This window comes from Danaus plexippus, chromosome 5 (genome assembly GCF_018135715.1).
Source record: "Danaus plexippus chromosome 5, MEX_DaPlex, whole genome shotgun sequence".
Classification (NCBI taxonomy): domain Eukaryota; kingdom Metazoa; phylum Arthropoda; class Insecta; order Lepidoptera; family Nymphalidae; genus Danaus; species Danaus plexippus.
In genome coordinates, this window is record NC_083539.1 from 1427202 (window position 1) to 1450939 (window position 23738).

Here is a 23738-nt window from a genome sequence, read left to right on the forward strand (position 1 = left end):
CACTGTATCTAACAAAGAGTCCCCTGACATGTTCTTTTATTAAACGTAGTGAGTAATGGTTTCGTTGTAAACAATATAATAATATGTAGGAACATGTTATGTCCCTTTGTTTCCACATCACCGTATCCTAGCAACGGAACTAGCGTGGCTTCTCAAAAACACATTTAAAAGAAAATTAAAACTATTTAAGCCTTAACATTAAAAAGAATTTTATTATTTTGTGTATAATAAATTCATTTACGAATCCATCTATTTAACTGTTTCTCGAAAAAGTCTATCTATAATTCAACTCACAACTGGCCTTGTATTTTGTTAATTAATATAAAACGTAAATAAAAACGACGCCACGACATGATTTTTAAGTTATTTAAAATTAAATCCTATATTATCAATTTAAAAATATTAAATATAAAGCACACGAAACAGCAATAGAGTTATTAAAATACATTTTTAAATTTCAACTCACCGTACCTTAATACATCGTGTGTTTTCATTCTGAACATTTCAAACACTTAATATGTTTTATAAATATCATGGTGATAACAATCTATTGCTAACGTAGGTGTGTTATTGGACACGGGGGTAAAGAGACTGGTTTTTCACGGGTTTTAGGGTAACGTTCCACTTGATAACCACCCCATAGTGATAATGCGTATGCAACTTTTTTGTTGCCAATGTTACATTGATAAAGCGTTGTTATTGAATGTGTTTATAAGTCTTGTTATCTAAAAAAATATTTACAGTAACGGAGGTAGGTGTGATATTGTATGAGTCATTATACAACTCCGCTTGAATTACGTATAAATAATGTTATATTTAAATAGAATGATTTATATGATAACTTGATAAATAAGGTACTATCTATTTTACTTCTAGAAACTTTCAAGCCTTATTTATCGTTGAATTAAGAAAATCTATAATTTAAGTCATTAACATATCAAACTAAGAGTATTTATTTACTAAAGCTAATAACCAATATTAATGTTTATTAAAATATGTCCCTTCTAATACTTATTTGATAAATAAATTTTAAATATTCACCAATATATATATTCTCTCTTTGCTGAGGCGAATCCAACCGAATATTGTTTTATCTTGTATGTTTATGTATAGTTTACATTTTTAACCTAATAGTCTAATAATGTGATAATATTTTTAATATTCATATTAAAGGATTTGATATAGAGAGGCATCATTATGAAGATTAAAAATGAAGTGACGTATTAAGCGAAATCAAAATGGTGACATTCAGTATTTTAAAAAGATTCAAAAATAGTTTAAAACCGATGTAATTATGATTCTTCCAATATATGGTACATCACTTTTCAATCTTACAAGGAAAATCATCGATTTTAAAAAATAAAATTCCGTATTTTTATTCGATAGTTTTAACTTAAAATTATAAAATTGACACTTATTAAAAAATAGACAGTAAAATGTTAGTATATATAATTATTCATAATACATCCTATTATCAATATTATAATACGATTTATCGTTTGTTATATCATAACTTTCTATCAGTACTCCAACCACTAGTTCGTATCCTCACGTATCACATACTACTAGTTTGTCGTCAGTTTATCACTCGTAAATCTTTGCATTTTATAGTATATTCTATCATAGTATTAACGTAGATTATTGAATGACAAAATTGAAGCCCTTCGTATGTTGTGTGACAACGCAAACTCGTAGTAAAAGCACAGAACTATAGTTGATATCTTTGGCAATTTTTTAAGTACAAAACAACACGGTGACGTCACTGTCGAGATTGGCAAAAGTTTAATGACCGATAAGAATGCCATGATAACGGTATGTACTCTTAAGACGACCCAAGCACGTTTTATACATATATTATTATATTATAATTAATTAATATTTTTTTTTATAAATTAATTTAAATACAACCATAAAAATATTAAGTACATTAAATTTATAATTACTATAAAGTTACTAGACATATTTTTTTTTAATAAAAAAAAAAAAATAGTCATCTGTATTTCATAACCGAAAAAGATTTCGTTTAAAAACGATAATATATATAGATAAAAAAATATTTCAGACACTTTCCCAATAAGAACATAAGAGTCTCAAAGGTTACTATGATTTTACAAGTCATATTAAAAGTTACACAAACTGTTTTATAGTTTTTCATCTCTAAAACTCCGTACATGACAGTATCCACGTATGAAAGGTAGTTTTTGATTTAAAAATATGACAACCAGCTGTTTATCCAGTACGGCATGTTAATTAGATAAAATGTTAGCAAAGCTTAAGTGCGTGACTATTAGCACATAGATATTTTTTAATTAATTAAAGATTAATGAAATGAAATGAATTAAAATTAGAATAGTAAAAAATATAAGATAAAACAATACAGCTATAAAATTGACACCTAATTCTTATTTGTATTGTAAACGTGACTGACGTCACGTGACCGGTTAAACGATTGACTATATTATATATATATAGTAAAAGTAAAACTTCTAGACTTTTTTTATGAATATTCACAATTATTAATTACTGTCTACTTTCAGGTCAAAAATAAACAAAACAACTTAAACCATAATGACCCGTTTTTCTATATACATAATGCTCATTTATAACAACACGTAGGGTCGTTCTACTTATCAAATAAGAACGATAAAAAAAATATGAGTTCCATATAAACTTATGTTTTGTTAATAAAAATTATCGTATAATTCAAACAAACACGATTGTACTTTTAATTCAAGGGTAAACAATACGAGATAAACAAACTGTCCCCGTCACTGTGAGAAAACAATGAAGATCAATAAATACTCTTTTGTGATTCAATTTCTCCATTGCAGTTAAGTCAGTATAATTCCATCAAGTCAAAACATGAAATTGTATTTATATCAAACAAAGAAGGGTTTATACCTAAATGAGTGAAGCGTTTGACTTTATAATAATAATATCATTTATTGTGCGCTATAGAATATTTTTTTTCCTAACTACGGTTTTTCACGACGTTTGTCATTCAAGCACTGTTCTGTATATTCAGTGACCTGCGGGCAGACGAGATATCACGTGACCACGGTTGCTGCAAAGTAACCGAAACGTCGCTTCGGGAGTATGTAGTTTTTTAAAATAATAAAATACGCGTAGTAATCCGAAAAATATTAGTTTCATTTTAATGAATAAAACCTTTTTTGTCGATTCTCATTTTTACAGTTAATATTGTGTATAATTTATTGGTGGTATTTATTAATCACGTAATCTGTTAATCTTTATTCAATATTAAACATTAATTGTCTAGAATTTTTTCTTTACGTGATCTTGTTTTTTTTAATCGTTTAATGCACAACGTATCTATTCTATCAATATTTTAAAGCGAACCTTTTCTTGATCCGTAGAAATATCTTGGTGTTGGTGAAAATATGTCTCCTTAAAAATAATAGTAATAAAAATAATTAAACTTTATGCCATTGAACAGCCTACTTCGTGTTTCCTCTGCACAGTACTCAAGATCATCATTCGTCCAACAAATAAAAACGTTGACATTGACACAATATTGCACGAATACAGTGCGAACGAAGCCATAGAATAAAAAAAAATTGGACTATAGTAAAAAAAATAGTTTGAATTATTTGTCAGTTTTTGGTAACATTTGGTTATGATAATTTTTAGGTAAAGATAATCAAATCCTATTTATAACAAATTACATACATAGGTTATCGAATGAAAAACGACAAACGTTTCGTATATAGTGAAACTATGGAAACTTGTGCTGAGAATAAATTTCAATCACGTTCGAGTCTTCAGACATAAAGACAAAACTTAAAATACAGTTTTTAACATTTGTTCTGTTGCCGTTGACTGTTACAAGATAACATTAAATATGTTTATAACGTAAAAGAGATCACTTGTTTACTTTTTTTTCATCCAAATACGCCTGATAATGACGAATCTCGCCTCGGAAATAGAGAATCAGAATAATGACAAATTATTTTCATTAAGAATATTTCTGTTGAAACAAAATATTTGAAGTAACTTATTGTTAATGGAAAAAGTCGGGAAGTCGGGAAGCGCTGTCTTTACAACAATGTATTAACAAATATATATTATTTAATAATAAAAAATATCTTGATTCCTCGGCCGTTCTTCCGTTTGTTGTTTTTTATCACATCGGATTTATTTATCTGCTTAATCAAAAATGAAATGAGATAAAGGAAATATTTTATAAATAAACTACAAAATTAAAAATATTCTCTCTTTTAAAAAAGAGTTATATAATATGTTTATTGTCTTTTTTCTACTTTCCTGTTTTATAACTTATTTCCTTGCTTACGTAGAGAATGTCTTTGAGCATTAAGGTAGCAATTCAGTTACCACAAGTGTTTCGTTAACAAAGTATTCATGATACGAAAACAATAATAGAATACTATGTAAATTTATTATATCATTTCATATCACGACAACTACACAGAAATATAAAAATCCAACGTTTATAAAAATAAAAAAATATTAAAAAAATATCGCGTGTTGTTTTTGTGTGAAAAATTAACGAGGAAAAGCAAAAATAACACATGCACAATTTTGGGCAATGCAATAAAATTTCGTAGCAAAACAGTTTCTTCGCAATTTCTCTATTCCGTGTAATTCTTACATCTATTTTTTTTATAATAAGCCAAGTAATAGTCAGGCTTTATTATTTTGTATTACATTTTCCCGTCGTTCGAATTTTACAGTAATCGCGATCACGGTCTGTCGAGTATCCAGACGAAAGTGTTTTTTCATTCAACATTTTCTAAGTACGTATCCTTCAAGAGTAAGTAATGTTATCCAAGATCCGTAGTTATATCGATTTGATAATCCGATTTGTTTTTTGTCCATCAAGTCATAAATAAAGTAGGCGCATACATTTTCATAAGTATATCTGAGGTATTTTTTCTCTTGTTATCAAAGAGGATTTTATGATAATAACCTTCTCGCTATAACCAATTTAAATTCCGAAATCAGACGGTATTTTAAAATAATTCCTCATATAAAATTCTATGTTACGTTTTAAGACTAAGTTATTTCATATAAAGTTGTATATTTTCAGTCCTAATGACAGTAATGATGCACAAACTCCTAAATATTCTTTACAAATATTTTTACTACCTAAATGGACGAAGTCGCGTTCAGAAACTAGATGTAAATATTCACGTCACATGTTACATAAAGTTTTTGAATGTGAAATGGTTGGATATTTTGTAAACATGGCGCTCTTTAGATCTCAAAATGATAAATTATAAATGAGTATACATTTTTAACCTTCAGTAACCCGTGACGGAAGAAATTGTATTTATGTGATAACAGTATACAAACAACTGTTATAGAGTATAAATTGTTTGGTTAAATACAGATTAAATGAAACAGGAGTATGCACAAGATGTCAGATTAGTGTTGCCAGACGGTTATGTATATTAGTAAACATAATACAGATGACGATGTTAAGCAAAATATAACGGTTGATTTTTAAATAACATTAGATTTTTATAAAAAAAATATTTTAATATGTCTGAAAAGCATTTATATTATTCTCATAGTGATTAGATTACGCGAGGTCGATGATCCCCTGTGATTTAAAATCTGTTACGCAAATACGTTCAGGGAGTGTTTATGTTTATCTATGCTTACTTTTGATTACTTAGAAAAATAAGAATATTTAAATAAACAATATTTTACTTTACGAGATCATTTACTTAACTATTTATGTTGTCATCGAGTAGAACGGATGTCCTACGAACTAAATGTAAATAAGCTCTCAACTAGAACCATTTTGGAAATAATACTAAGTCAATGATGCCAATCTCTGTATCAAAAGTCCCTAATTCAGTAGAAAAATTATTCTCATTTTATTTATAACACAACAAATAGTCCATACTGAATTTAAACAGAGATAAATACGAAAAAGTTTCCAGCAAATTGATAGATAAATTAAATGCCTAAGAACAAAGGCTTCTAAATACAGACAAAGTCTAATTTGATGTAGATTGCACAAATTAGAAGCATTGTTCACATACAAGTCCGCATTTCAAAGTTTGGATTTGCCGAAATTCAGAAATTGCTCACTTGTAACCGGCGTTGCGTGACGAACGGAAACCGGAAGTAAGGAAATAAACGTTTGGGATTTAATGATAAAATGATGAACTGACATAAAGGCAGGAATATTATTATTCCGTCCTTGCTGACCTAATTTAAAAGATTATTTACAGGAATTTCTTTGTTTATTGTCAAGATGTTGGACTAATTAAAATTTTTGTGAACTATATAGACTTAAAGTACGAAAATACATTGCTTGTTTTTTTTTGTTTTCTTTTGTAATATATCCCAAATATTATACGGACACACAAACATATTGAATTGAGTAACAAAATACAATTCTACACTGCTATTTGTTTACACACGAAGATGTTAAGTTATATTTAATCTATTTTTATAATTACTATATACATTATGCTGATAAAAAACTGTTTACCTAGAAAAGAGTTCTTACAAATGAATACAACTTTGACTATGAAGTGCATAATAGGCTCACTTATGTTAATTACAGTAATATTTTAGCCTAAATCCTTAACATAAAACTGTCGTGAATACAAACGGTTCCTTAAAAGTATTTCCTCGGTTCATTATATTCTCGCATGTCTTCCTGGCTCGCGAACCTCCAACCCATAAATAAACTTTTATTTCACGTGTCATGAGCCGCCATCTTTGTTTACTAAACCAAGCTAATTTTGCTGTTCGTTTTGGAGTATAAATGTATTTTTGTGCGTTCGGCCCTCGAAATAGAGGCTACGTTTTTATTTTTTTTACATACAACAAATATCACTAACTTCTGTTATAAAAAAATTTAACAGCCTATTGATTGTGCCAACTGGTGCTATCCGCGGATCTCGATATTTGTACATCGGTTCTCAATAACAATACTGCATTATTCTTACTAGGCTTATACATCTTATTAAACCTATTTATCTGTTTTGTTCATTTAGAACCTATTTTATATCGCGACTCTTCTCGTATTTTATTTTTAGTTTATAGACTTGATTATAATACAACGAATTATCGCCGATTGGATCTTTTTAAAACGAGCGTTTTTTTTTCGTCTGCGATTTTGTCAGTATGGACTTCGGAAATAGGTTAAGAGAAAGAGAATTCATGTTTGAATTGTATATTTTCCATACATACATCTCTAGATTCTCACAAAATTTCCCATTTTTTTTATGATAGTTAGTTGATTTCTCGTTCACAAATAATATTATAAGTAAGAAACTTGTAGATATAAATAAATAAGGTGGTAAATGGTTTTTCGGCTATAATGGAATTTTTAGGAGAGTAAGTTTCTAGCAATTACCCGGATTTCATTACGGCTTCATAATAACAAAGAATAATATTTTTGAATATATTAGTATAATGGTTACAAATATATATATTTGGGGTTATATATATATATATATATATATATATATATATATATATATATATATATATATATATCTCACTGCATCTACAAGTATGAATTACCGTATAACCTAGCGTATTTAAAGATTTCGACAAAATAAAAGTTTTTGTTGTCTTCATTTCTATGTAAATTTTTATGAAGCCATAGCATTAAAAAAGATATTTGCTAGGATTCTAAAACAACAATACTGGGAAACAAGAAAAAGGCTTTTTTATGACGGTTATTGTGATGGAATAGTATCTTATTTTTAAGCCTACCTTGTCTACAAATTAATAGTTCTTAAAGGAAATCACTGCAATATAACGGTTAAAATTAAAAAAAAATCATGTAAAAGTATTTTTTTTTTATATAAATAAAATTTTAAAAACTCAAATCTATAATCTTGTAAAGCCAAAACGAAAAATTGCACACTTTAATATCAATGAATAAATAAAATTTTCAGCCGGGGTTATTATATAATTAGTTCTTTATTAAATATAATCTGTGGATAAGTTTCAAAAAAAATAACATAGTCACTCAAAACTTATATATATATCGGCGCAAGCAGCTTCAACGACGGATGCAACATGAAAATAACTGGCACCAATTATTATAACACCTTATTGGTCGTCGTTACTATTGTTAAAAGTAAAACGAAATCAAAGAGAATAGAACTATGTTTGAATTCTGGTTTAAATATGACGTCTGGACGCACGACAGGGGACGGCAGAGTTCAGCGAGTGCGGAGCATAAAGAACCTTCGAGAAATACAAGAACATTTAGAAGAATTGAAGTTTCATTTTAAAATATCTGGAACTTACTGAAACAAGTGACATTAGAGACGCCAGCGAGGCTGGCGTCCTGTCTTTAAAATAATGAATTTGTAATAAAATCCGATATCAGAAGTGGGATCGCTCCTGTGATCAGTTACTGCCGGTCTTAGTGTATTTGTAAATCCTGATCCAGCTCAAGAAAATAATCATCCGGAGAACTTGCGTAATGAAGAACGCCCCTCAGTCTTTCATGCAATTGATGTCAACAATGCAGAGCGTGACCGAACGTTTGCTACTAAAAAAACAAGGGATACGATTAAAATTACTAACAAGATCATATTAATTTTATCATCTTTTGATCCCGGTGATAGTGTGTGTGTTCGGGATTGATTCAAACGCATCTTTACGGCTGTAAATACGTACCAAATCAGTAACTACGACATTAGAATTAAAGTCTTTTAAAGGAGCGAGCTAGAAAGTGTGCAGACGATTGGTTAGTTGCAACATCTACACAAGAGGCATTACGTGAGACCATAGCTAACATTTGTTATTATCCTTTGAGCTAACCTCGTGTCCATGATGTATTCTGAAGAGAACCATGAGATTCTGTAGGGAAGGCTTGTGGTACCGTGACAAGACAATTATACACCACAGATCTGGAGAGCGTGACCTCTGAGCTAATCGCGTGTTACCCTTGAGCTAACCACGGGTCCTTGATGTATCCATAAGAGAACCATGAGATTCCGTAGGGATGCCTTGTGGAGCCGTGAGAAGACAAGTCTACACCACAGATGTGGAGAGCGTACCTCTGAACTAATCGCGTGTTACTCTTGAGCCAACCACAGGTCCTTGCTGTATCCTTAAGAATACCATAAGATGACGTAGGGAGGCCTTGGGAAGACTTGAGTATAAAGGTACACACTCGATCTATAAGAACTTGCATGATTTTAATATCAAACTACTGAGACCATTGCTTTATTTAAATACGACAATAGACATACTCTTCATAATAATATTTGCAACATGTCTGGTTAACACACGGCAGTGCCTCTACAAAAACGATGCTGTAATTCAAACGAAAGCATACTCGACTCCAAAATCCTGATCAAATACATCTATTGCGAATATAACTAATTTCTGTTCTTTTTCTGCTAACCGTGGTCATGCGTTTGAATCGTGTTTCCGACGGGAATAAGGAGATCACGCCGAATTTTAATTTAATACCAACTGGTAAATGTACTCTTAAATAAAATGCAAGATCGCAGTGGTGCGTTATACAAGAATCAATTGCAAATGAAATCTCTGGGTGTAGAAAACAAATCGTAAACTATTTGCGTGGATTGAGATCGGACCTTACTATTTCAATGAATAGTTAAATAGTTATTAATGTAGAAATAATTTTCTATAGTTCCAGGTTTTGAAATGACTACTGATATATTAACCGGAGCAGATTTATTACGTGATAAGAATACATGTGGAAAATTTAGTATCCTTGCCGATGTTTTGCACATACGAACAAGTCAATTATGCTTTGACAGTTTAGATTACAATTCAACAATCAGTCCGTTTAAATCGAAGTAATGCACCAACACATTCAAAACAGGATGGTCGAGGCGGAGAGAAGATACAAAGCTAGGTTTTTGAGAGGTCGAGCTACGATTAAAAGATTCCAGAAGGGAGATATTGTAATAATAAAAATATAACCCCAGAAATCGGATATCCCTATATTTAAAATTTTGTGAACTATACAAAATCCAGAAAATAATTGAGAATGATTAATATCTTGTAAAGTGATTTTAGACAATGGATGACTTCGAAATGTGGCACATGACCAGCTACGAATGTGGCACATGACCAGCTACGATGAGACTTCACAGCATCTGAGGGACGACACAGAATTACTAAGCAAGCAGTTAGGTGGACGGTTCGCCTACCTAATAGTTATCCGGTGAGCGTATTTCATTTTGTTCAAATTGCTTCATTCAAACGCATTACCATTAATCATTGCTAGCAATGTGATTGTCTAACACTTAGTTTGAGATATATTACTATAAAAGATGCATTTGGCGTGCGGATCCGAACCATAACAAAAAAAAAAATAATAATAAATAAAAAAAAAATAAAATAATAATTAATAAAAAATAATATTGTAGACGGGTGGAGACGTCTTACGCCAAACAAATAAAGAAAGAAAAAAAAAAAAATTTTATGTAGACGGGTGGAGACGTCTTACGAAAAAAAAAAAAAAAAAAAAATTAAAAAATATTGTACTGGTGGAGACGTCTTACGCCAAACCAATAAAGAAATAAAAAAAAATAAAAAAAAAAAAAGTTGTAGGCGGATGGAGACATCCTATGACATATGTTATGAATGTTCGTGTGACGCCCCAAAGCCATAAGTAGATTAAATAATTGGACCTGATATTATGATTTCGTCTCACGATGAGTCGTAATAAACAACGTAACCCATACGACAACAACAAATTTGTTAACCATAACTATAACAATATAAAGTTATCTAGGTTTACTGTGGAAGTACCTAGACTACATAAGTATCTCTCTGTTATCACAGAAAACAATGCAGAGCACGCATCAGTATAACCGTATCGGCATGACTTCGGACGATGAAGCATCAATTCTTGAACCTGGCCCATCTACTCTACGAGACCTGCAACGGGTACGAGAACATAACGAAAGCTAAGCAAGAGAGAACACATCACCAGGCAGGTGCAGAGCACGCACCGCCTGCCAGAATGGCCGTATCGGCGCAAGCAGCTTCAACGACGGATGCAACATGAAAATAACTGGCACCAATTATTATAACACCTTATTGGTCGTCGTTACTATTGTTAAAAGTAAAACGAAATCAAAGAGAATAGAACTATGTTTGAATTCTGGTTTAAATATGACGTCTGGACGCACGACAGGGGACGGCAGAGTTCAGCGAGTGCGGAGCATAAAGAACCTTCGAGAAATACAAGAACATTTAGAAGAATTGAAGTTTCATTTTAAAATATCTGGAACTTACTGAAACAAGTGACATTAGAGACGCCAGCGAGGCTGGCGTCCTGTCTTTAAAATAATGAATTTGTAATAAAATCCGATATATACATAATCAATGAATATTAAATGTGTATGATGAATGACGAGGTGCAATAACGAAACGCAGTAAGAATACGCTTTAAATATGTAAATTGGAAAATATTATTATAATTTATATCACTAGAACGCAACGAATATTTTGTGAGGCACTTTTGTTTATCTTTTCATAATATTGTCATTTTTATTTTGTGGTACACGAATCACACATGTTGTTCGTCAATAATCTTATAGTTTGTTTGACCACTAATATTAATAAATAATAGTTTAAAAAAAACTAAAAAAACACGCTTTTATAAAAAATCTAACTAAGAAACAGAAAATAAAATTTAATAAATTTAGATTAAGAATAGTGTAAATAAAAAATAAATGTACATTATTGTAAAAAAGCGTGGGGTGCATTTACAGTGCTTTTTTATGATATTATCAAAGTAAAGATCATTCTACTCAACTGTCAATTAAATGTATAACTATTGACACTATGCACATACAGGTGAAGCTAATAAAAGCGAGTTAAAAATAGATAAATTTTTACGATATTAGGTTTTGTTAGTCTCTCAAGGAAAAATTACAAAACAAATTTTATTAAAAATTTCATGTAATGTAGCTCAAACATCAAAGAAGCTTAAAAACAATTAATCATTCCGTAATTCCGTGGAATAAAAAACCTTATAATTAGTTACATTGAGTATAAAGTTACTTGACACAAACTATAGATGTCGCTGTCGCTTGGTCAACATGTCTGTGCTTTTAACACGATATACGTTTCTCTCTGAGCTTAACGAAGTCGCAGGCAAAATCTAGTAAATATTCATTTATACATGTTCCATGATCTAAAATAAATTTACGAAACTAATCAAGTCGACGATAACTTTGACGAAATTTTATATTTTCATAAGACACGCAGGATATTGTATTGCTTTACTGCCTCGAGCTTTGTACGAGTTTGCATATTCGATTCGAGACACATATTTTTAAGTGTCAGAACGTGTCGTTTGTAAATGGTCGATATTTTGTGGTTTGTGAACTAAAAACATCAAAACTTTATTAAAGGTATTATTTGATGACACATCGCATCACCTGTAGGTAATTTTTAATAAATCAAATAAAATATAATAATTAAATATTACTTAATCTTTATTCACTTCTATAGTTTATTTATAACGGAAAGTAAAGTGATTTATTAGTAAACTATAATTATAAATCATATGTTTGTTTTTTCTATTGAAACAGATTTCAAACGGAGCGGGTTGTATATTAGATTGCTTTTTTAAACCGACGTTTGCGTTTTGATCTCTTTTTAAGCATGATTTTAATAGTTTCTTTTAAATTTTAAATGTGTCAATGAATTTTGGGATGCTCTCTAAATTTGAAGGATTATGAGATGACACGTGGGGATTTTCAGAAGGAAGATTGGAGGAGAGGAGCTGATGATATCTACCAATGAGAGCTATGGAAGATGCTTATCTCATATCTCAGATTAACACGTCGACACATTTAAATAAAACTAAGTTTTTCGGATACTACGCGATTTTATTATATTATATCTCCATGATCCCAACGGTTCGGTTCATGTACAGAGACGGTGGCCACAGACAGACGTAATGAGACTGACAGAACCGAACACGAGAGGACACGAGTAACTCTTTTCGATATTTTTTTTTTATCTTATATTAAAATGTAAACCAATGTTTAGATTAAAAGTTAAAAAAATATATAAAAAAAATTTTAAAATGTGATATTATCCTACACTTAACCGCTATATTTCTAATGCGTGGATATTTTACACAAACAAATAAACATCTAGTATCTCTCTAATTATACTGTTATTATATTTATCTCATCTTGTTTATAAATAAACGTAATTATATTTTTTCGGTCAATTGATTTCATTTCCTTTATTTGTTCTAAAAAACGCATGTGATTCTAAATGGGTAGGGGATTAAATAATTTGATTACCAACAGACAAATGAATTATATACATGTAGGATAAAAAAAATGGCAGAAAAATACACTTTGAAAACCAGTTCAGTAATAAACTAGCTTTATCTGAAGTGTAACTTTAATTTTTTTTTTGAGAAAAATAAACTTGAACATACGAAAGATAACTTCATAGTTTTCCTATAATATAAAACGCACATATATATTTTAACGAAACCGTTGCAAACAATTTATTGTATTTTGATATGTATTAATGTTTACCCAACACTTGTTCCCAAATTCTATTCTCATGTTCTTGATAATAACATCTTGTTATTGAAATAATTCTCTGATATTTTTTTTCCAAACAATGAGTAGGTTGGAAGTACGCGGAAACTTTCCAGATGTTAAACCATATTTATATTATGTAAAGTATAGGTATTTATAATAAAATTTCAGCGAAATGTTAGCAAAATTCAAACTACCATAGTAAATACAACATTTAAAATATCTGACGTAAATATTAATTAATGTTAAATAAATGAATGAATATTTTATTAAAAAAATATTCAATAATAATATTTTACGAATACAATCTGAGTGCAAAGTCCAAAACAAAATTAATTCTATCAAGAAGATATGACGAAATATTCGTAAACCTCACGTGTCCGTGTGTTCGTGATATAAATTTTTAATAAAAAAGATTTGTATTATAATAAATTAGTCATAATTAATAAATTAGGGATCGTCACAGTTATCATATATGTCCCACGGTTAACATATTTACATACCTAGGTTACTGAATTTTATAATGACAATAAAAATTAAAATAATTCTATTTTGTAAAAGATTTAATATATACATCCTGATATAATAGTAATGAATCTTATGATAATATTTAGCTGAAAAAACCAAACGAAACAAAAGTTAATTAAATTAAAATATTTTTAATAATGGAGAGTGCACAATAAATAACAAATTGTTCTAACCATGGAGAATTTTCTTTTTAACCTGAACCAAAATTTCCTTAATAAATCAAACTATCCTTTTAATATAATTAAATTGTTAAAAATGGAAATCAAATCATTACATAATAAATATGTAGACAAGACATAGTAAGAAAAGGAAAGATAACCCAAAGACATTATTTGTCACGTATCCTTATTTGTGAGGGAAATATTCCAGTATTTTTTTTTATATCTTGACAGTTCCGATCCGGGTCGTACGCATACAGCCAATTAGACAAATAACATTTCACGGTCATAGATAAATTTATAATAAACTATTGATAACGAGGTGAGTTGGTCTATTAAATATAATGAGTAACACACAATAATAGAGAATAATTATAACGTACTGGTTAAATATCATCTGTGATTTATTTTTTAATATTTAAACTTGGAATTTTAATTTTGACAAACCCAATTAATGCTTGGAAAGCTATTGTTTTGCAATCCAATCCATCCATCCAATAAAAAAAATTGTTAACGTTTTTTTATAGAATTGTGAAGTGGCAACCGATTTCTATTAAAAAAACACATAATTACCGTTAACTAATAACAATCAATAATTAATCTTCAAAAATACAATTTAATCGTTAATATTTTTTAAACCCTTATCACTTTCTCTACGATATGATTCGTTATCATAAGAAATGGAAACAAACATTTTTTTTTGTCGCTTTGCATTCCTATTTTAATATAATTATGCCGTTACAAACATCAGTTTATCAACTTACTTTAAAAGACTGTATGTGTCTTGACAATAATAACCAGTAAATATTCCAGCTAATTAAATAATTTATAAATTATTGGCAATATCAATAGTTGACAAAGAATCTGAAAACTATATATATAAAGTATTTTTACAATTTAAAATATAAATTTAATTAATCGTTCACAGTTTCTAGAAATTTGTTCACGATTTCAAAATAAATTGTCATATTAATATGATCGCGATTTTCATAACCGGCAATAGTGTTGTTCTTATGCCGGGGAAAACCGTTGAAAGTCATCAGTGGAAGTTTTGACAACCTAATAGCCTGTAGTCAGCCCTAACCCCACGAACGGATGGTTTAAAAACATCCATAAAACATTGTTTCGCCACGATTTTAGCATTACTTTAAAATTATAATTCTTTTTAATAAAAATTTATTTGTTTTTTTTTTTCGTCACAGAATATTTTGACTCCTTTTAAATTGATCGCTTAAATGATGTCACTGGCATTAAAGACGAAGTTTTTGCGATTGTTGAGATAAATTATGAATTTTGAGAGATTGTTTAAAGAAAAAATCAAATATCTTTTTCAATCGTTATCTAATGTATTGATAATAACGCGTCAGATTCAAATACGATATATCAATTGTTATCGGTTCCAATAAATTTTATGAACTGGGTGTAAACGTCACTTAATGAATTGCATTCATCAGAGCATACGTCATTTAACAATTGGGCAATTTATCTATTGATAACAGATTTATATAATATGTCCATTTGTATATTTTCTCCCAGCTTTACGTGTCTAAAGAGCCACTCACCGGCATTTCTTCCGTCTGAACGCTGCGTAGTCCGAGCGCCGCGCCCGCCACGCTACTGTTCCAATCCAAGCTACACAGTGCCAGTGCACCACCTGGCCCCATCCGAAGACCGCTCGCGTGACTGATGCTATCAGCCTCCGCTCCACGAACATCGACTCTCCGCTTTCTAACAATAGAGCCTGGATTCCTTTCACAGACCCCATCGCGATTTTCATTTGAATTTGATGTGTCTTCGACATCCGCATTACTCGTAATGACAGTACCATCATCTCTTCCATAACCGACTTTAAGATGAACAGCATAGGGCTCTGATTTAGTTGTCTTTTTGTTGTCAAATTTTTCTTTTATCGAATTTCTAATGGTCCCTGCCAATTGGTATTTGTTTATTGAATGTTTTTCCCTCATTACCTCGAGTGTTATATCCCTCTCTATTTCACCAACCTTAGAACTGTCCGCCACAAGTTTACGATCGTTGCGTTCAGTTTTTGTTGATGCATCTTTTGGTTTTTGGTCACTTGCATTTTCATTACTGGAGAGATCCCACAGCCTAAGGGTTTCTTCGTCTATAGGTAGCCTAGATCTTGGTCTATTAAGAGATTTTCTTGTTTGGGACATGACCAATCAAGGAATATGCTTTATATGTATATATAAATCTTTATTTTCTTCATAACATCGTAAGACGTACGAGTCTTACGATATGTTACAGTATACTAGTAAGGAATACTTTAAAGGAATCGCAAGTCATAATTACATTCTTGCTAATAAAAGCCATTATTGTCAGGCTTTGCATTCCATTTATCCATTATCATTAGCTTAGTAGGTCAGTTTTAATACGTGTGACACTAACGCCATCTATTAATGGGTTTAATGATAAAAAATTTGTGCATACTAATAGGGGAGCCCAAGCGGGGATATTTGAAGTGACTCGGACCTGCCAAGAAATTATTTAGTTAGAGTCCTTACAGTATTTAATGTAACTCTACCAAGTATAAACGCTTCATATGGTGGGGTGTGATGAGAGGAACGCGCCAGATAAGTAAAAAAAACGATCCATAGAAAAAGGTCGATTAATTGCATCGAGAAGATTGCATATCTCAATAATCTGACAATTTGATCGTGACCTTAAGATGTAAGCTAGTATCGAAGTTGACATAAACAACGTCACCTCTAAAATACTCGAGCGCCTTTAATTTATTTTATTTTGAACATTGTTACAATTACAAAGAACGAATAATCTGAGGGTTTCTATGGGGCTAAGTTGTAGAAGTGGAAACAAACACATAATTGTCAGATTATTTTTCAGGAGGACTACAGTAGTCTTCTGTGAGAACCCTCTACCAGCCAGCCAGCCAGCCAGCCCATGTTCGAGCTGTAATTACTTGACCACAGCTGGGTTCTATCATGTCAAAAGCTTTTCATTCATAAACCTGTCCACTTACAGTATCTACTGACAAGAAAGAAAATCGCGGAACTGTCTGTGTTAATGACGATGCAAAATTATAGTACGATTGATCAAAGAGATATATTGACGATACAATAATATCAAAGCCAGTTTCTAATTTCATAACGTATTTTTATACTAAATTTAATAACGTCCGACTGTAAAATATGAACACACACACATATGTATATATTCATGTGTATGTGTGAGTACTCCCTACAAGTATATAAGTACAGTCCTTCCGATAACCACTAGGTAGTTAAGAGATGGCCTTAGATGTCTAGACCGTACATTCGTTGAACCCATACATCACAATTCCAGTAAATCACTATACGAGTAGATACTACATAATAAAACAACACTAATATAGTCAAATAAACATGCTTTTACTTATAATTCATTAAATGATAATATTTAGAAATAATCTGCATGTATAGTAAGATATTTGAACCATTATCGTGAGTTCGGTCTACGGTCGGTGCTACGGCGTAGAGGATGTCTACGACGTCACCAAGGAAATGATATGAACAAGAGAATAATTTTTCGTGTATTCCAATAACAACATACTGTATATAAAACTGTAGTATACAACATGTATGTATACAGATACGTATCTTGTAAAGTTTTACAATCATTGTATATTTGGGTCAAGACGTCTGGCCTCGCGGACTTTGGACGTCTAGTGGCAATGCACTCGCTAGAGAATTTTCCACGCGTTTCAGCAACATCAATGGAATTACGTATATTGCTATATATTAAAAGTAAATATGAATAGGAATAAAATAAGAATGCTTTAAAAATTACTTTTCTTACACAATATAGTAGTTTTATGATAAATTTGTCTTGTTTGACGTACGCAGCGTCTAGAGTATTGCATTGATAATTTACGCAAATTTCCGTCTTATAACCTAGGTCTATAATGTCAAAACTGAAAACTCTTCGTATGTAGTCTTGCGGTGCTAACTTGAGGTAAACTACTAGAACTTATATAAGAGTAATAAAAAAATTACTCATACATTCTATTTATCATTTTTAAAACTATTTAAATAATATTAAATATTAATATTTTTTATCGGTTGTACTTTTCATTTCCTATCAGTTATGTTCCGATCGATACGTTACTCAGCTATGTTTCCTACAACATTTATAAATCAAATCCCACAGAGAGGACAGCTAATAGCATTAAGAAGAAAATAAGAGGCCGGAAAGAGAAAGGCTTAAATATTAAGACTTCAAACAGTAATAGCTGTTTGATGTTTCATCATGATCTTTAAGCTGAGTACCAAAAAAAAACAAGACAATTTGTTACTCGAAATCTAACGGAAAAACTGGTACGCGTTATTTCGGAGATAGCAGATTCAAATCCTGTTTGTGTTCTATATTTTTTTCATTCTATTATATCTAAATAAAATTTTAATTTAAACCTGGCAACAGTTAGATTTAAGCATAACTGACATCTAAACCGCGGAACTTCACGAAATAATTAAGATGTAGACCAAATCTCAAAATTTATTTAATCAAACAAAATAACTTAAAATGAATATATGCTCTGAGATTACACAATAAAAAACATTTAACGGTTAACAAACTAACAACATTAATTTAATATAAAGAGTTATTTATATTGTTATAATTATTTATACTCTTTGTAGAAGAAAGATCAGTTTGAGTTATAAAACAACATTAAAATTACAATCAAGACTTTCCAAATAGATGTCTGTAAGTCAGCGATCGACTCCACAGTGAATATATGTTAACCCACTTCCCATTCCCACCGACGGTACAGCGACAACATTTGGTTCTTAAAAATCAACACATTTGATGTACTATAAACTTATTCCCCAGCTGTTCTTGCGTAATAATTAAACACGATGTAAACAATCAAAAACAAACAATACAACCTTGGACGGTGACCACTGAAGGTACCATCGATAAATAAACATCAGATCTGATAGGCAATAATGACTTCCTAGCACACGTCGTACATACCGCTCCACAGTATGAAATGTCACGTGGCGAAGATAGTTTATCACAACAGATTAACATAAACTGGTTCAAATATAGATTATCTGATATATATTTTATTGCACTCCGATTTTTACAACAAAATTTAATGAAATTATTATTATATAATTTTAAGTGTATTCTCTACATATTTTTTATGCTATGGCTTCATACGCGCTGGAATCGTTGAATATTTTGCTAATGTCAACGCTATATTATTTAATTTTTATAAATGATTTGAAGTTATTTTAATTATAAAAACGCTCAATATATTCAGTTTAATATTAGAGAATATTATTTCAATAAAAAACTATTTTTGTTCGTAACTTTCATGGGAGTGTTACGAATAATTTGTAATCCGATATTATTCGAAAACGATCGAGGAACAGGAAAGATCAATAAATTTAATATATATTTTAAGATAAAATAAAATCACGCAAACAAAGTATCTTCCTATCAATTAATTATGCAGGTCTTAGAACATATGTCTAAAAAAAACAACCTAGAAAGTTCACGCACTAAATATTCCGTACCACTACATAAAAGCGAAAAAAAGTTTTCAACCCTTCTAAGTAAATATGTTTATTAATCTGTTCGAATATTCGTTGTTAGCACCCAGAAGTACCACATTTGCAGTCTCAACGGGTAAACCGTTTCTACCTCTATTTACGGAATCCTAATAAAATAAAATTATCATAAGTATAAACATATGTCTGTTTGCTATTATCCAGTTCCGTCACACCTCTTCACCTAATTATTTCTGGTTATTTCCAACCTTATCTCATGTCTGCACATCCTGGGTCAGATGATAACAGGTTGGATCCAATCACGCGCTCTCCATACATTGTACTGCGGCTGAGGTTCTGTCGTAGCATTTATAAGAAACATTTGTATAGAAAATAAATTAATTATTACAGAAAATTATCAATAGTGTTGCCAGTTTTAATTAATTATATATTAATTTAAACAACACTAAGCTTGCATTATACGTACGATAATTATCAAGTTATAATTTACGTATGAATTAAAACATTAATTAATCGCCCTGTTTGTTGTAAATATAATATTTTTTCGACACTGCATTGGTATTTAAATTAATCATACTATCGACAGTTTAAACGATCTTTTGATTTCTTATTTAAAAACTCTATATAATTCACCTTCATTGCTTTAGTCCTCGTGATAGTAAAAAGAAATAAGTATTGATAATCTGAAGGAAACAAAAAATATATATGAGAATGTATATATCAGGAAATGCTGAAATTTTATTCGCATCTGTTTTGTGATAATTGCCCATATCGTAGGAAACGCGGGGAGTGTCTGATTTATAAATTGAAATTTTTTCGTCATTCATTAATTCGAAAAGGAAAAATAAGATGACGGAAAAATTCAAATACATGAATCTCGATATAATTACAACATCCGCATAGTAATAAATGACATAATCTGTAATTTGTAAACAAGATATTACGAAGAAAGTTACAAATCAATGCAAGCGGCCATTACTGTTGTATTTACAGATAATTATTTTTGTCATACGAATTTGTCTTTTTAATTAAAATTATCAGATTAAACAAAAACATGCCTCAATTAATAAGTAATAGAGTTCATTTTTAATTGTCGTCAATTGTAGTAGACTTTGACAGACACGCGGTAGACGGCTGACTGACCCACGCATTCGTTCAAAAATTTATTTAGTGATAACAATTATTTTAGTTGTTCACAAGCACGTGTGTTGGTGATGTAAATATATTATAACATAAAAATAAAATTAGACGTAATAAATATTGATTGTTGTTAATATTTTAAAATTCTTATTTCCTTTAATCCACGTAGACTTGAAATAAATATGAATATTTTTGTATAAGTCTTGACATATTTAATATAAAGAGATTTTGACTCATAGTAACGAAAGTTACATCCGCGAAATAAAACATACCTGCATCATTGATTAATAAAATCATTGTTTTAATATATTAATATTGAATAAAGATGGAGCATAATTTAATTGTAATCCATTCAGTTATTTTACTTTGACGTACTTAACTGTAGGTCTGTATCATTTAATTTGCTTAATAGATATATATATATATGCTATTTAATTTCGTATAACAAAAATGTCTTCCATATTATATGGAGAGGTTGCAATGGTTTTTAGGGTTCCGTAGCCAAATGGCAAAAAACGGAACCCTTATTGATTCGTCATGTCTGTCTGTCCTTCCGTATGTCACAGCAATTTATTTCCGAAACTGTTGGGCCTACATAGTTGAAACTTTGTAGATTGATGTATTCTAGTAACCCCCTATACGAATTTTGAATAAAAATTAATAAATTTAAAAATTAAAGGGGGCACTCCATACATGGAACTGATATTTTTTTTTCATCTATCCTATACGTAATAAGTGTCTATGGATAGGGGTTTAAAAAAAGACATTAAGGTTCCTAAAACCATTTTTCGTCAAAATCAATTGTTTGAAAGAGAGACACTTCCAAAGTGGATAAATGAGTGCTCCCCCCCACCCTTTAACTTTTAAAATAAGAGAGTGAGAAAATTAAAAAAACACATATGCTGTAAATCTCAATGGAAACTTTCAACGTAAATTGGTTTGAACGAGATATCATTATTACTTTTTAAGAAATAATACATTTTCAAAATACGCATTTACAACTTTGTCGTTCATACAAAACACTATGTAAAACCAAGTTATATTTTTTATAAAACATCGATCATAGTTACAACGAACTACAATTACTTTTATATTATGTTATCTACTTGCTGCTACGGAACCCTTCGTGGGCGAGTCCGACTCGCACTTTTTTTTTTGGTTTTAAGTAACTTTTTCACCAAAAACTTTTCATGACATCCAGCTCTCAAAATGTCATTATGGTGTTATAGTAAATTATATTAGATGACAATGTACCCTACCAATTAATGTGTGGTATTTTTAAAGTCTGGTTTATACTCGTTTTGTTTGGTTTATGTTTAAATTTATTAAATCTGATAATTTAATCAAGTTGATTAGATTATTATTTATATAACTATTTGTATTATTAAAATCACCATTGTTCCATTAGACGGATTCCTTCCTGTTTTCTCCACAGACTATTCAAAATTACACTGTAATTCGTACGATAAATAAAAAAGGTTGACATTGGGACAGTATATCAGAATTCCAGTTACAATGAATCCAGAGCATAATTAAAAAATATATATTAAATGATACTATCTGTTCCGTAAACAGCTAGTTCAGTGTTATATTATTGACGCCATTAAAAAAAGATAAGAAAGTTACAAGTTCATGAATTAACTGGGGATAAGCTTCCTTTGTCAATTTCACTTAATAAACAAACCAATCGTGTGTATCATACAATCATTAATTATTAATAATGAGCTTGGTAGTTATTGCTTTATAGTTTCCAGAACAATCGTTCAGAAATAATATGACATTTAATTTGTTTTAAACAGAACTGTCGCATTTTAATTGAGGTTTCCATATGCATTTATGAAAATATTATTGGTGTTTCCTAGATTACCGCATTTTCTTTAACTGTGTGTTCCGAATTTTATTCATTTGCTTTTAAATGAAACTAGTATTTTTCGGATAAACTACGCGTGCGCGTTTCAGCGACCGAAACGTCGGGACTATGTAGTTTTTTACAAAAATAAAGCACGCGTAGTTCATCCGAAAAATACTAGTTTCATTTAAATGAAGAAAACTCGCGAAAATCTTAGATCTCATTTATTCATTTGCGTTATTTATTATTATAAATAAAATAAGTCTGAAAGTTTTTTTATTTTATTTTAACAGCTATATTTTGAATGATAATTCCAAGACATTGGATGTGTTATAGAGTCAGCAAAACAATCTTAAATATAAGGAGTACAGGAAAAGATAGGTGCCTATTTATACAAAAAAAAACCATACGTAAATAAAAAACTAAATTATCATTTAATTTTTTTTAAATAGCCTTAACTTAATCTTACTGTATTTTTTTTTAATTTATATTATATTATATTTTCACCGGTAACAAATTATTTAAACAGATATAAAATTGACAATAAGAAATTCTAGTGGACGATTTCGTTTTAAAACTATGACATTTTACTACAATTATTATAAATTCAGAAGCTATTAGAATACTTATAATTACATATCTTGTAACTTATTACGTTTTTAAGGATTAAGTTATTTGTCATCGGATTGCCATTTAAAAAAACTACAAATATTTTAAAAAATCGTTCGTTATTATCGATTTTTTGTAATAGATGAACAAAATTTTGCATTTTAATATTAACACGAACCATAAGTTGTCAGGGATCTCTGTTACGACATAACTCAGGTGCCTCGTGTTACTTATATCATCAAAATGATCTTATACAATCGATCGAACTATTCGCCTTAAAAGTTTAACGTACTTGGTCACTTCCCGTGTTTTTTAGTAATTACAATATTTATGATGTTTTTTTAAACATTGAAAATTTTTAGAAAGAATACTTACTACTTTTTATTTAGAAAAA

General features: G+C 30.0%; 1 long non-coding RNA gene across 1 annotated transcript; it reads left to right on the forward strand.

The window, feature by feature from the left end:
• Nucleotides 1–9140: 9140 nt before the first annotated feature.
• Nucleotides 9141–10168, forward strand: LOC133320778 (uncharacterized). The gene is made up of 2 exons (XR_009753918.1): nucleotides 9141–9450; nucleotides 9629–10168. It is a non-coding gene; the product is annotated as an uncharacterized LOC133320778 (long non-coding RNA).
• Nucleotides 10169–23738: the final 13570 nt, after the last annotated feature.